Source organism: Melospiza georgiana, chromosome 13 (genome assembly GCF_028018845.1).
Source record: "Melospiza georgiana isolate bMelGeo1 chromosome 13, bMelGeo1.pri, whole genome shotgun sequence".
Taxonomy (NCBI): Eukaryota; Metazoa; Chordata; class Aves; order Passeriformes; family Passerellidae; genus Melospiza; species Melospiza georgiana.
This window is the reverse complement of record NC_080442.1, coordinates 527,289-541,501: the sequence shown is the minus strand read 5'-3', so window position 1 is coordinate 541,501 and position 14,213 is coordinate 527,289. Positions and strand designations below refer to the sequence as shown.

General features: G+C 39.0%; 1 protein-coding gene across 2 annotated transcripts in view; it reads left to right on the top strand.

Moving 5' to 3' along the window:
• OTUD7A (OTU deubiquitinase 7A) overlaps positions 1-14,213 on the top strand; it is a 108,217-nt gene that overhangs the window by 28,344 nt on the left and 65,660 nt on the right. For both annotated transcript variants that reach the window (XM_058033085.1, XM_058033084.1), the window contains exons 2-4: positions 6,660-6,735; positions 11,694-11,811; positions 12,346-12,451. The gene's annotated coding sequence lies outside the window, so the exon portion shown is untranslated. The remainder of the gene's footprint in view (positions 1-6,659; positions 6,736-11,693; positions 11,812-12,345; positions 12,452-14,213) is intronic.

Below are 14,213 nucleotides of genomic sequence, written 5' to 3'. Positions count from 1 at the left end.
GTGTCAGGTTCACCTGCCCCACTGCCAGGAGTGGGGGAGCTGTGGCTGTTCAGACTCTGCCTTTTGCCATTTCCACCTCTGTCACAGGGTGTGTGTGTCCTGTCTGAGAAAACGTCCCTGAGGAGTTGCTTAAGATACTGCAGGTTAAATAAAGGCGCAAAGTCAATCCTTCTGGAAGGCTTGGGAAGTGAAATGGAACTCAATCACCTTACAGTCATTTTAGGGTTTATTGTAATTTTTTCTCGTTGCATTTTGTTGTATACTGCTTCATGCATGGGATATGACACTAAAAAGAGCTATTTGTCTTCTGTTGTAATTTACCTTCTTTCTGCTAGAGGGAGAAGAATACACAGATGATAAGTTTAGGGGGATAATATGGAATATGCTCTAGAAAATTTCATACTAGTTTCTGCCACACATGGTGCCTTAACACACAAAATAATAAAAGAAAAAAGAAAAAAGAGACAAGCAAACGAATGGAGTACTACTTTTTTTTTTTTTAATTAATGCCTCTTACTTTTCCATAGAAATTATTAAAGCAAAAGCCATTTGTTATAAACAAATTTCCCATTTCCCACTGTAAAAATGTGGAATGTCTTTCTCTTTCTTCTGCTAAAACATCTGGGGCTCAATGAAAGCAGCCTGTGGAGAAATTAAATGAACTGTTACATTTCTGTGTTGTCAGATGTCTGTCAGCTGCTGGTAAGAAGAATATTAAATAAATCCTTTAGGCTCTAACTGCATGTCTTACCATAGGGTTAGGGATAAATGTGTATCAAGTTCTCTGTTTTAAAATGACAGCTTCTCCCAAATGGGGAAAAAATTTGGTGGTAGTGATGTTAGTGAAGAGATGTATATTATCTAGAGATAAAAGTATGCAATTTCTATCTGTATAAATATATCAATAATACACAGGCATATAGATGCAGTATAGATTTGTATCTACCTATATGTTGCATATAGATTCTACAAACATGTAATGTCTATATACTTTTTAATGTGTGCATAGCATTTTCTTTCTGTCCATAAAAAGTCACTTTTATTTTTTATATTTATAATGCTTTTATTCTAATGCATTTGACTTCTGTTTATTAAAATATTTGCTCATTTCTTTGCATGTTACTTGGTAAGCTGCTCAAAAATTATAGCAGATGTGGGGGGATTATGCTCCTTTTTATTAATGGGTAGGACAGTTGGGAAATTAAAATCAGTTCTAGGGATTGAAGTAGGAAGTTCAGCTACAGAGAATCATGTTTTTCTTATTGTCTACATTTGTAAGGGAAGATATGGAAATAATTTCTCTGACTTCAGCTGAAGAATATATGAAGCGGATAAGATAAGAAATCTGTGATAATCTTGTGTACACAACTCTCTAACATGACATTTAATTTTTTAAGTCTATGGCAAGGTTATGTTTCTTGCAGTTTGCATTAGGTGCTCCATAATGTCTTCCTTAAACCTTGTAAAAAATCTAATTTGGTGAAAAAGTAAAAAAAAATAATTTCTATTTATTAGTTTTTCCTAGTAGTTTAAAAGATGAAAGAAGCAGAGATTGGGGGATTGTTTGGTTAATTGGTTGGTTGGTTGGTTTGATGGTGGATATTTTTTTCATCTTTTTCAATGAGTTTTGATACCTTCTACTGTGCAGTTACATGTTTGTGTGCTATACAGCAGAGCAGATCCAAGAAAATTCTTGGTAGGAAAATTTACAAAATGTACAGTGTGCTTGCTGGTAGGCTTTAGTAACAGATTACATTTGTCACTAAGCTTTACAGTACTTGCCATGTGTAAATATATTTTCTTTATGTATTCTGGTCTACTTGTTGTGTCTCAGATGAGAGAATTGATTAGATGGGGAATTCCAGGGCTGGATTATGTCAGTGGCAAGTAAATAGACTTCTCTTCAGTTGATGTTAAGTTCTTTTTAAGATTAGTATAATTAGTCTGATTTTACAGGTGTAGAAACTGATTTGGAAGAACAGAGTTACCCACTGGGTTTGTCGGAGCCCTGTGAAGCACATCTGGGGCCATGGGAAGGCAGATACAGCGCTGAGTTGTTGCTGGAACTGCAGTCTGGGTGTCTGTCTGACATCTGACCCTAATTGAAGACATATAGGGAAACATCTCCCTTGCCATGGGCTGGACAGGACCAGAACCTTTGCAGATCAGGTCTGTGTGTGGCACTGTCTGCTGCACTTAACATCAGGCTGTTATTGAACAGTGTGGGATCCCCACTGTAAATTCATGGCCCCTTTACAGTGTTTATATGTGCCTGAGATTTTTCTCTTTTCTCTCTTTCCACTTTCTGGACAAGTTTTGATGTTGTCCTCGATAGCTGGTAACGCTGAGGAAAAGAGTGAGGAGAGGGATTTGAGGCAAGTGTTGTTCTGTGTCTCATTGAAATGCAAGTGCCTCTTAATGTGTCAGGATGTACAAGCAGGAGGAAAAGAATACAGAAATGTGTGAGCAGAGGTGAAGAACTGTCATACTGTACTGAATAGGCAGAGTAGGCTGATATCATTGCCACCATAGGAACAAAAAAACCCCAGAGAGATGCTGGGCTTGATTACATCAGTTCATAAAATGGGCTTTGCTTTCCTCTTTGCACTACCAGCTTTGATGCAAACGCTGAGGTAATGCAAGAACTCTTAGTAGAAGTGCAAAACAACCATGTTGTAATTTTTTTAGCTTCAGAGAGGATTCTTTGTTATTGAGGGAATGGTGATTGTGCCACTCATATTAGTAAGTACCTTTTATAACAGATGACATTCAGCTGGACTGGCAGAGACACATTTTCATCCTTTCATGCCATTTCTGAGAATCCTGGTTGAAATGGAAAATTTTACTTCTTCATCTTCTTTTACACATACACAGTAACTTGAATAGAGATGAATGGAAGTCCTGCATCATTTTAATGCATTGAAATATGTAAATGTACTTCCTTTTTTTTTGTTGTTGAACTTTCTGCTTGTTCTGCCAATAAATATGAGAATTTGAATGGGTCCTACTAAGAATGCTTATTGAAGCAGGGTTCCCAGCTTGCTGCAGAGGGGGACTTGGGCTCAGGTAGAACACCTAGACTGGCCAATATTGAAACAGCTGCCTTTGCAACTTGTTCAAGGAACATGAGTAAATAAGGCTCTGCACCCTTACCTAGCTATTTGCAAAATGAGAGCTTAATTGTGTTTTGATGTAGGTTATTGATACACAGACACATAGATGTTGTAATGAACTTATCTTGGGGTTTAGGAAACATGTAGTTTTGTTGCAGAACTCTACTGTCTTTGTTAAATAGTACCTATCAGTATTAAATTGCTTATCCTGTACATCACATCTGAATTTCATACTTTATACCAGCATGGTTTGAGAAATGGTTAAAACGTGGTTTTCACAGGGACTGAGAGGACGCGTACTGGGGAATGCCCTTAATAAAAGGGAACCATTAAGGGTGTTGTGAAAATAATATTGATTTAGCACATGAGAAATAACAATAACTATTTTATTTCGCATACTAAAAAATGTGGAGTAGGAGGAGGGTAATTTTTGGAGCAAAACTTAGCATTGTGAAGTGAGGGCATCCTGGGTCATTTTGCCAGTGAAACTCTATAACCATGTAAACATAAAACATCAGCTTGAAACCCTTAATCTAAAATGTTGGGCATTTCTCCTTTAAAGTTCTGTCTTGCCTACTTTTGAAAAAGTAGAGTTGAGCAGTTTAAAATTTTGTTTCCTATGATATGCAATATGTAAGGACTTTCTGTTAATATCATACTGAAATCATCAGACAATTCTGTTGCTTACAAGAGAAAACAATTTTGTGATGTATTTCCCTCTCATATTAGGAAAAAACCCACATCTGCGCATAAAATTTACAATTTTCCAAAGGATATAGGAAAATTATATTAAAAAAAAAAAGGGCAGAGGGGTGTGAAGCAAGCATTCAAATTTCCATGGAAGCTCTGTGTTTATGTAAAGTACAGCAGCTGCACTGCAAATTCCCCTCTCTGGATGACCTCAGTTCTGAACAAGACAGACTGTTCTGGGTGCAGGTGTGATTACTGAATTATTTGTTCTGTTTTAGTGTCAGTCAGTTACAGAGAAGTATTATGGGAATAAAGTGAATTGGTAGATTTGGTATTCCACAGTTCACTATGTGCCTTCCTGCTATTGCAGAAATAGTTTATTTTATTCTCTTGAATTGCATTAGTTAAATAGGACAGACAAGAGGAAGGGACTCCAGCAACAACCTCTGAATACATCAGGCAGACAGAAAGGCAGGACTGCACTGAAGATACTGCTCGACATAAAAGACAGTTTTGACAGCTGAATTGGGATATCTTTTTAAGAGGTTTTTTTATAGGTTGTTGGAATTGAGGATTTTAATTTGCTTCTCCATGCTTCTTGAGAAATAGAGCTGTGAGAAATGCTCACTCCTAACAAATGCATCCAGTCAGCCTTGGTCTGAATGGGATTGCTCTTGTGAACCTGCCAGCAGTTTTCCAACCTACCTTAGGTCACATTGGTCTGTGCTGGGTGTCTGTACTTATTTATGTTCTGTGTGCCTTTTATCTCTTACTGGTTTATGCAATTTTATAGGAAAATCCTTTTCTTTCATCAGTGTTTGGTGCAGACTGCCAGAGAGCAGGACTAATGTACTGAAATGTGCCTGCTTTCCTCACACTTGTCTCCAGCCAGGCAGGTGCAGTCAGACTGGAACCTGAGTTCCTGAACACCTCATGTGCAGCATGTCAGCTTTTCAGGGTCTTGGAAGAATCAGCACAGATCTAGAACCCACAAAAGCAAGTCCTTACACAAAGATGAGTGTAGTTTCCTCCAAATAATTAGCAAATCCAGGCTCTGCTTTGACAGCCATTCACTGTAAGAGCTATTCACTGTAAGATGTGTGACTTCAGCAGCCAAGGCAAACTTGCACTTGTAGGAGGTTTTCCCTTTTATTGCTGAAAGGGCAGTAAAAGGACATGGCACTTCATGTGAGTGGCAGTCCTGTACGGGTTAAGGAGTGATGGTAATGGTATCTTTATGCATCCACTGTTCTGTTCCTTCTCTCTTCAAACATGCTCCTGACAGGACTGGCTTCGTGTGAGGCACAGAGCATTAGTACAGAAATGTGTGTGAGAATTTGGAAACATTTTTTTAAAAGGCAAGGGGATTAGGATTCCTATGCAAAAAACAATGTACTCATAAACACTTTTGTGTTGTGTTTAATAAGCTTACATTATGCTGTGTGCTTTAAGTAAAAAACAGATGGAAAATGGAAGGACATTTGCTGAGACTTATTGTAAATACTGATCTTGTTTCTGATCCAATGCAGTTTCTATAAATGATCTAATTGAAGACATATAGGGGAACAGATCAGATATCTCTGAGGATTAACAAGGGTTTTGGGTGAGTAGTGAATGATAAACAGGTCAAAGGAATGTGTAATCAGTGGAGTCACACTGCAGCATGATTCTCCTGAGCATGACAATTGCATACCTTTCATTTAAACCATCTGAAGCAGATCTTCCTCATGAAATTGGTAATGTGCTCATGGTAGGACTTGGAAACACATCAACATTTCTGATGGTGGAAGTGGAAGTAGTGGAAGAGGGATTTGGCAGGGTCAAGGCCAGTTTGAGCACCACCCACTGCTGTTGGTGTTGGGAGTAGTGAGACACTGTGGTGGTAAACAGCTGGGGTTTCTCTGAGTCATTAATTCTCCCTTCCCACCTCGTGGCTCTGTCTACCTGCGTGGGTGGCCAGGTGCGTTTCTAGGCAAGGAAGTAATTAAAATTGATGTCACATCTCACAGTCATGTTAGGGGGGAGAGGGGAAATGATTGCATTTTTTTGTTACCTGTTTTGGAGCCTTTGTGCACTCACAAAGTGAGTGCTGTATGTCACCATCAGTAAAAAGGGCAGGGGACCAACAGCTTGTGTCTTTAGTCTCACCTCTGTGATACGCCAGGCACTAGGCTGCACATCCCTGTTAAGGTGCAGGAAGGGTCTTGTTAGAAACACAGCTGTGAATATCTTCTTGTATTCATCTGCCCATCTGCTTTTTGGGGGTGGATGGTGGTTTTAGGTCGATAGCAGTTGATCTGATCAAGGGTATAAAGGTTAGGGGTGATACAATTGGGGACATGTTAACTTCAGCAGGTAGCATGGCTTGTGCTTGGATTGATTCTGCCTCCTGCTGAGAAAAACTGGTGCAATAATAAAGTGTCTGGGCTGGGTGTCTTGGAGCTTGATGAAGGCCACAAGTCAGAGTTCATGGTGTGCTCACTGGCCTGCACTTACAACTTGTGTCTGTTGACATCAGGGCTGGACATTTTTCTTCAGAAAAGGCACCTCCATGTAGAAACTTAGGGCAAGGTTGCTACCTTAGCATGAGGCTACAGTAACCTGGAATAGTATTTTGTGTATGTGTTCTTTTGTTAGCTGGTGTAAGGTAGAGCAGAGAGTCATCCTGCTTCTTTTAACAATAAATTCTGACACACCTGAGCCAAGGGGGCCAGCTGGAAGAAGATACTGAAACCCCCCAGTAAGTGAGGTAGCATCATGTAGCATTCAAACAAGTTATATATAACTTGAGATAAATAAGAGTTGTTTCTTTATGATCTTTGAACTTGTTTGCATGTTCCTTATTTGTTCTTTCAGATAAAACAGTGAAGTCTTTAACTGCTCCAGAAGAAGAGGATCCGGAAGGAAAATGTCTCTGGCAAAGAAGTGTCAGGTAACACTGGTAGTGGGGAAATTCTTAATTTTAAAAATATTTATCTGAATCAGTCTTGATGAATTGAGTTACACCTGAATTTGAAGTTACATGTTCAGAGGAAAAAAATCTTGAGCTCTCAGTCACTGAAACCTGAAAAGTGCCTGTTTTTCGTTTTTATGTAAAGTGCTACTGCTTTTGATATGCAAATAGTGCACTATACTTTGTAACCTCAGTCTTCCAAAGAGCAAGAGGAAGGGCAGAGAAAAGTCTGTGTGGTGCAGGAATTCAAATGATATGGAGACAGGGTTCCTACTCCCTTTCACAATGCAGTCCTAAATTCCAGTAAAACACAAAGAGATCAAATCAGCTTGGACTCTGAGGGCAAGGATTGCCCTGTGTTGTAAGGGGCATTTGATAATTCCTGGGTGTCATGAGTATAAAAGGTAGCTGAGATGACTGAATGTTAAAGGAGCTGGAGCAAGCAGTAATAGAACTGAGTGGGCTGTAGCCAAGTGACAGCTCATCATATAATCATCATGTTTTCCACTTAGAGCATCTCTGAAAAACAAGAAAGATGGTTTAATTCTTTCTGCTTTTCCTCTAAAAAGAGATTTTGAATAATTGTTTTTTGGAAAACCTTCATTGACTTCTGGGCTATAGGTACATTTTGAGTGATAGAAGAGTTATTGCCTGTGGTTCAAAATATATTCTCATACTCAGACACCCCTCATTAGATCATAGGAGAATTTCCCTTAGTCATTTTTCTTTTTCCTTAATTGCCTTCTCCTGCACAGAGGTCAGGTTGGCTCTGCTGGCATTTCATGGTGTAGAAGCAATCACTGAGGAAAGCAGGGATTTGTGCATGTTTTGGTCTCTTTGATGCACCATTCTTCCTCCTGCCCACGTCTCACCCCTGAGGAGATGCCAGAAGAATCCTAGATGGGCACAGATGGATCAGCTGAGTGGCTTTGAGGGCAGCCCCCTGCCCTCCCCATGGCTCAGCTGTACCATGGTGGGGAGCCAGGCCATTGTGCCCCCTTCTTCTCCCTCAATCCTCAGTCCCAAGAAGCTGATCAAGGAGAAACAATGGTTCTGTGATTATGTAAAGCAGTAGCAGGTTCCCAGTTTTTATAGGAAGCTCTCACTAACCTCACTAACCTCTAAGTCAGTGGGTTTTTTTTTTTTTTGTTTTTGTTTTTTTGGTTTTTTTTTTTTTTTTTTTAACATTATCAGGAGAACGGCAACTGGAAAATGGCTTTATTAGGTGAAATAGGATTTAAAGGAAAATGGGTCTCACGAGATGAAGCTAAAATCAATAGGAGATTGCACTTTATGCTGTGAGTCTTTAAGACTACATATGTACTGTGTGGTCTAGTTTTGGGTTAGGAGCTTGTCAGGTTTTGTATTCAGAGGTGGCTTTGCAGTTAATAAAATATTATTCTTTTTAAAGTTAAATTGCATTTATTATTGGTAAAGGTGGAACTGTCCCTATGAAGTTGATGAAGTGTTGCCCTTGAAGGGTGAAGCTGTGGCTGTGTTTTCCTGTGAAGTCATCAAACTGTGTGGTTGGTGCAGAGTGTAGGAGAGTAACTTTAATTCAACTTCTGTATTCTTTCAGAAGGGGTAGCTCTGTTAGCAGCAGTGCATTCCACTAAAGTTTGTGCAGCTCTCTAGCAATAGGTTTTCCTACTGCAGCCCACCACTGAAGTGTCTGTATGACCGGAACTTGCTTTGCTGTTGGCTTTCAGTTACTGTTGGGGGGGTTGCATGTGTATGAGGTTCAGAAATAGCTTTTTCTCTAAAATATAAAAGGAGGCAGATAAGTAACTAGAAATCATCAGAAATTAGGAATATACATGCCAAAAGTCATTAATGCTCTGCCACCTAGGAATGAATGAATGAATGAAGGACATACATTCTTATTTAATTAAGAATTCTGAGCTTTTAGTGGCTAGGGGAGAAGAAGAGCTACTTATTTAATAGTGTTTTAAAAAGATGAATATGTTTAATAAAGTGTAGGTGTTCACAGTATTGGGGAGGCAAACACAAGCTTTATGGTCTCGTATTTACTTCTCAGTCATGTTTATAGAGCACTCAGACAGTCAGCAGAGCAGGTGTCACCAGGTGGCCCAAAGCCAGTGGTGCAGAGAAGGAAGGAATCCACCTGTTCTGGCCTTCTGGGGTTCAGCATCACCTTTGAGTCAGTGCAGACTGCTTTTTCTGGGGAAATGCTGTAAGGCAGATAGGTGGAGATTGGGGATAGCATCCACTGTTGGTTCAATTCAGATTGTACCTATCTTATTTCAGAAGATGAATGTACAATGTAGATCATTGATCAGCTTGAGAGCTGAGATGTGGTATCTTTCTAGCATGGGTCTGGAGAAGTGCCTTTGTATTTTGTGATAAAGAACTATGTGTAAGGTCTTGATTAAAAAGAGAGTTTTCCCTTGTGAAAAGGTCTCTAGCTTTTGACCAAACATTTGCTGTGTTTTCTGTGACTTCATGCTGTTACTACAGATGCTGACACATAACCAGACATCTGCTTCAAAGTGACATGTGCTAAAGGTACAGAAAGCTTCCCAGTATCTTGGTGATACTGCTTCTGTCACCAAACCCTTCATGAGTCATCAGAGATTGTCACATTTTGGTTCTGCCATAAACAAGACTCAGGTTGAATTTTGAAAGTATTAATGACCTTTATAGGAACTTACTGTAAATGTTTCATGTTCTTTCCAGAAAAATTTTCTTGTGGTTGTTTCAGTTTGACTCTAGTGCCATTTGTTTTTCTTTTGTTATGGATGAATCATCAAATAGCTGAATGTAGAATTGAATTTGACTGCAGTCAAATTCATTGCTTGTATTGGCAATTACAATTTCATTTAAATCTGTAGTTCACACTTGTAAGAAGCTGTGGATTTTGCTCTAGCCTCTTCACTGAAAGACACATTTTGCATCTCCATGCACATTATTTGTGCTGTCATAGGAATTAAACCCAATTAGGATGACACCAATATTCTTTCTCTCATTTTCCTAACCTCTGTTTTATTACCCAGTGGATGCATTTAAACATCCAGGGATGGTGTTAACAGGAGGCAGAGAAACCACAAGGGACTTTTCTCTGCAGCCCCTTATGTATTAATTTTTTTCCTTCAGGTTTTTACTATCTAAAGAGATATTTGATCTGGCTATCTTTTAGCTTCTGCAATTGGAACAGCTGTTTATATTGGGCCTTCAGAGAGACCAAGGGGCGCTTTGATGGCCAGTGACACTCTGAGAAGTCCTTCCTCGTGTGCTCTTTCTAACTGAGTTGTGAGTGTGCAGCAGCTGGGCAGGATGAGAGGGCGCCAGGACAGACAGGAGCATTACTGATGCACCACTTGATCTCAGTGATTTGTGGCTGTGGCTGTAATGTGTGTGTGAAGGAAATGCTGCTGTTGCAAAGGAATCAGATGAACTCACAGATACTGAGCACCATTTTTCATTTATAATTGTGTGTACTTGTACAATCTGCTCATAACAATAAAAGCACTACAGTGAAACTGAGGTGAAGTTTGGGTAATGTTTCAGTCTAGAAGTTTGAAGTAAATACTTTGGCAAGAATGAAAAAAGTATCTGGATTTTAAATCTCTTTAAAATGTCTAAATTTGGCATTTTGGATTGTTTCCTATAATGCTGAGAATTAAAGATGTGTTATCTTTAGTAAAAAATGTTAGTAAAGTTTTAACAAATTTCTACCAGTAGAAATTTGTTAAAATGTACATGCAAGTTCCCAACAGCATGGAGTTGTATCTTCATTTTCTAAATCTTCAATATGTTGGTTTTGTGACCACCACCACGAGCTGGAAATACTCTGTATATGAATATGGAGACTATTTAACTCTTTCTGGTGAGGTAACCATGGTTGTTCTCCCTTTTCAGTGCAGTCCAAAGAACAGTGAAGTTAATACTCTAGGTGGCTGACATGAGTTCACCAGGTGAGCTCCGCTCAGCCTGGGGAGCAGGTAGTGTCTAAGGGCTTTTAAAATGTCCAGCAAAGGGGTGTTATGTTGAAATCAATTTGTGCAACTGCATATGCTTGGAAAAAACACAGCTAAAAGAGTGGAAAAAGAAAATAGAAAAGAGTGGATTGGATTTTCTTTTTAATAAAGGAGAAAGTGTAACTAGGAGGGATATAACTTGAAAGAATTGTGTGATGTCACAATTAATATTCTTAGTATTTAAAAATTATAAGAATGAAAGCTCCAAACACTTTAGATTATCTTTTAAGACTTTGATGAATGATGCATAGACTAATAGAGAAGCAATCAGTGTCAAAGAAAAGAAATGTTATTTGGTCACAGCATTGCTAAACAGACTGTAAAAGAAGAGTATGTGCAGGTCATTTTTGCTCTCTTAGCAGGTCAAGCAGATCAAAGCTATATAAACTAAAATATATCCAGTCAGGATGCAAAACACTTGAGATAAAGCTCATTAAACCAAGTAGGTCTATGCTTAATGGTTAATTTAATTAATATTGAGGATTCTTTTAGATCAGTCTACAGTGCTTGTTGGTCTTGGGGTTACTGTTTTTTAAAAATAATATTATTTTTCTTTTTAACAAAATTACTAGTTTTCAATCTGCAGCTAAATTTTTCATAAGTACAAACTGACTAAATGTATTGGATCTACTGGAGTATTTTACTCAGTTCTGCCACAGACAGAACTGGTCAAACTGGTGGAAAGCCAGCCCTCTAAACTGATTTTGAGGTGTGTTTTCTCTGTTTATCTAAGCCAAACAGGAAGGGGGCTGGATTCCTAAGAAGCTGCCAGCTGATGTAGATAGGACAGAATTATTTTTTTCCATAATAATGCTACAGAAAATTATTCCAGGGTCAGAGTGTGTAGTGGGTATGACAAATGGATGCAGAACAGCAAATTAGTGTCACTTTTGGAATAAAACAGTAAAGCTTGTTCTGCTCTTCTCTCCATCCTCACAGGCACATGATACTGCAGAGATTCAAAATCAGAAGTAAATGAACTGGACAGTTGCCTCCTGCCTTCCTAAATAGGCAAACATATTAGCAACAGAAGAAGGGGCCTACCTACCTCATTCCTGTGAGTAGCTATAAACATCCCCTCAACCCCTCAAATCAGCATCTGCCAGGTAGTTGTTTTGCAAAGCTGAGCATAAGGATGTGGTGAAGAAAACAAAAATTTTAATTTGTTTTCTTATTGGCAACAATTAACTGTAGCCAACCAAAGAAACCAACTAAAATTATCATGCTACCAACATGCCTATTGCCTGTGACTACAAAGAGCTGATGGATGATGCGTTGTTACTCATTAAATCAACCTTTTCCTGTGCTTCCTAGAGCTTGCATGCTGCATAAGTTCCTAAACCCGTCCATATCATTGCCATGTTAAACTGATGCTGCCGTTGATGTGTCACTGCAGAAGCTGTCTGGGGCTCAGTTCTTTGCTTTTGTATTTCTTAGCAGTTCATTCTGTAATAACATGGTGTAACCCATTGCGAGGCTTGAACAGAATATCCCCAGTGAGCAGAACAATGTTTGCTGAATTGCTGCTGTGTAGCTGATATTCATGCTCTGAACTGCCTTTTCCTTGCTGACTTCTCTGTCCTTTCTCCAGGGAGAAGGTGGGTTTGCTGCTGTGGATGCCTGCCTCATTTGCTTCACCAAAATGAATTAGGGCATGCAGGAGAGAAGGGAGACTTTTGCAAGCAGAACCTATCATGGTGAGTCAGATTTTGTCCCTGCTTTTGCTGTAGAGCTTCTCACTGTCCCTACATTGCTTAAACCAAACTGTTTACACAGAATTCTCTCTCCCCTGGAAGTATGTTACACATAACACTTCCTTGGTAGCAGTGCTGGTGAGGTCCACAAAAGTGCTTGGGGGGACCTTCAGCAAATTAAAGCAGCAAATTGAATGGAGCTAAAAATACTCTCTACCATGTATGCATGAAAAGTATGAGAAACTGGTCTGTAGCTTTGATTTGGAACCACAGCATCTGTCTTGAATATCATCCTAAAATTAAGTACATGCAAACTGTATTTTTAATTTTGAGTTGCTAAATACTCTCTAAAATACCTCATACTAATACTCATAGAGATTAATTCTGCATGACTATAGATTAAGTTTTCTGTCATTGTACACTGTGATTATGAAGCAGTCCCAAGAGTGCAGTCCCAGTCCATAGCACTGCAGCATGACATTGTATTTCCTCTGGTATCTTCATTTAATGGATTTGTTTCTTATTTTGAAGCTTAGCCTTAGGTTTGAAATTCACTGCAAAGAACTTTCTCAACAGAAACAGGGAGTAATGAAACATGGTTTGTTATAGAAGCATTGCTTTTCTCCCTCCTTCTCATGGTGATAATTCTGTCTCCTGTCTTGCCTTCTTTGTTGCCTTAATTTTTCCAGGTTTTCCCAGCCTCCCACTTCTGTGTTATCTCAGTTTTCACATCATCTCAGTACCTTGTATGGATGTGTCAGGTCAAGCTTCTGGGCAGAGGGTTCCCACATACTGCACTCAGACAGGCCTAAGCACATTTGTGTGTCTACAAATGTGACAGTTTTGAGTTCATTCAGGATTAATTTAAACAAAACCAAATGAATGCAATATCTTCTGAAAAATGTTTACTTTCAAGCAAACCTTCATACCAAATATGTGTAAACAGACTGGATTGTGCATGGATAAGCAGAAAACCAAAGTTAGAGTTCACAAATCTTTCTTTCCTACTTTCAAGCATTAATTTGTCCAGTTCCTGTGTTGTTTTGGGGTCACATTTTTTTGTTGTTGTTATTTGTTTTTGGTTTTAGGGGTTTTTTTGTGGGTTTGGTTTTTTGGGTTTTTTTGGGGGCTTTTTCTTTTTTTTTTTTTTTTTGTCTCTGACTGCCAGAGGTCTCTGCTTGAACATAGTTTCCATGTCTGTCTCTGCTTGAACACAGATTCTTTGTCTCTTCCTTTCAGAAGTGGGACTTGATGTTCCAAACTGTCTTAAGGCTCTTGAACAGTTGCTGAGTTCATCAGTTCTCTCTATAGCTGTTGCACAATTTTTTTCTAAGCTCCACCCTCCTCTGTGCATACTGGATTTTATTTAAGCTTTTGAGTATTAAGTATGGTATTAGTAAAACCTTTGGGATTCTTGCTGAGAATTGAACAAGTATCCATTTTGATCATGGAGAAGCAGCAGTATCCATGTTTTGAATACAGAATTTTTCTTTTGGAACCATTGTCACTTCAGAAGTCCTTGTGAGTTTAGACACTGCACTCAGCATCTGTGAGTCCCTGTCTGCTTGGGTGTCAGACTACTTTGATTTGTCCTTGCCAGATCACCAGCACTGAGCAGATTGCATTGCTGTGTTCTGCTGGGACAAAGTCAATCCATGTTAATGGCTTCTTTAATCTTTTAAAAGTGATTATTTTATTTGGGGCAGTGGTTCCAGCGAATTCCATTCTCTTGCTAGGGATAGTAGTCAAATAGAGATAAGCAGTG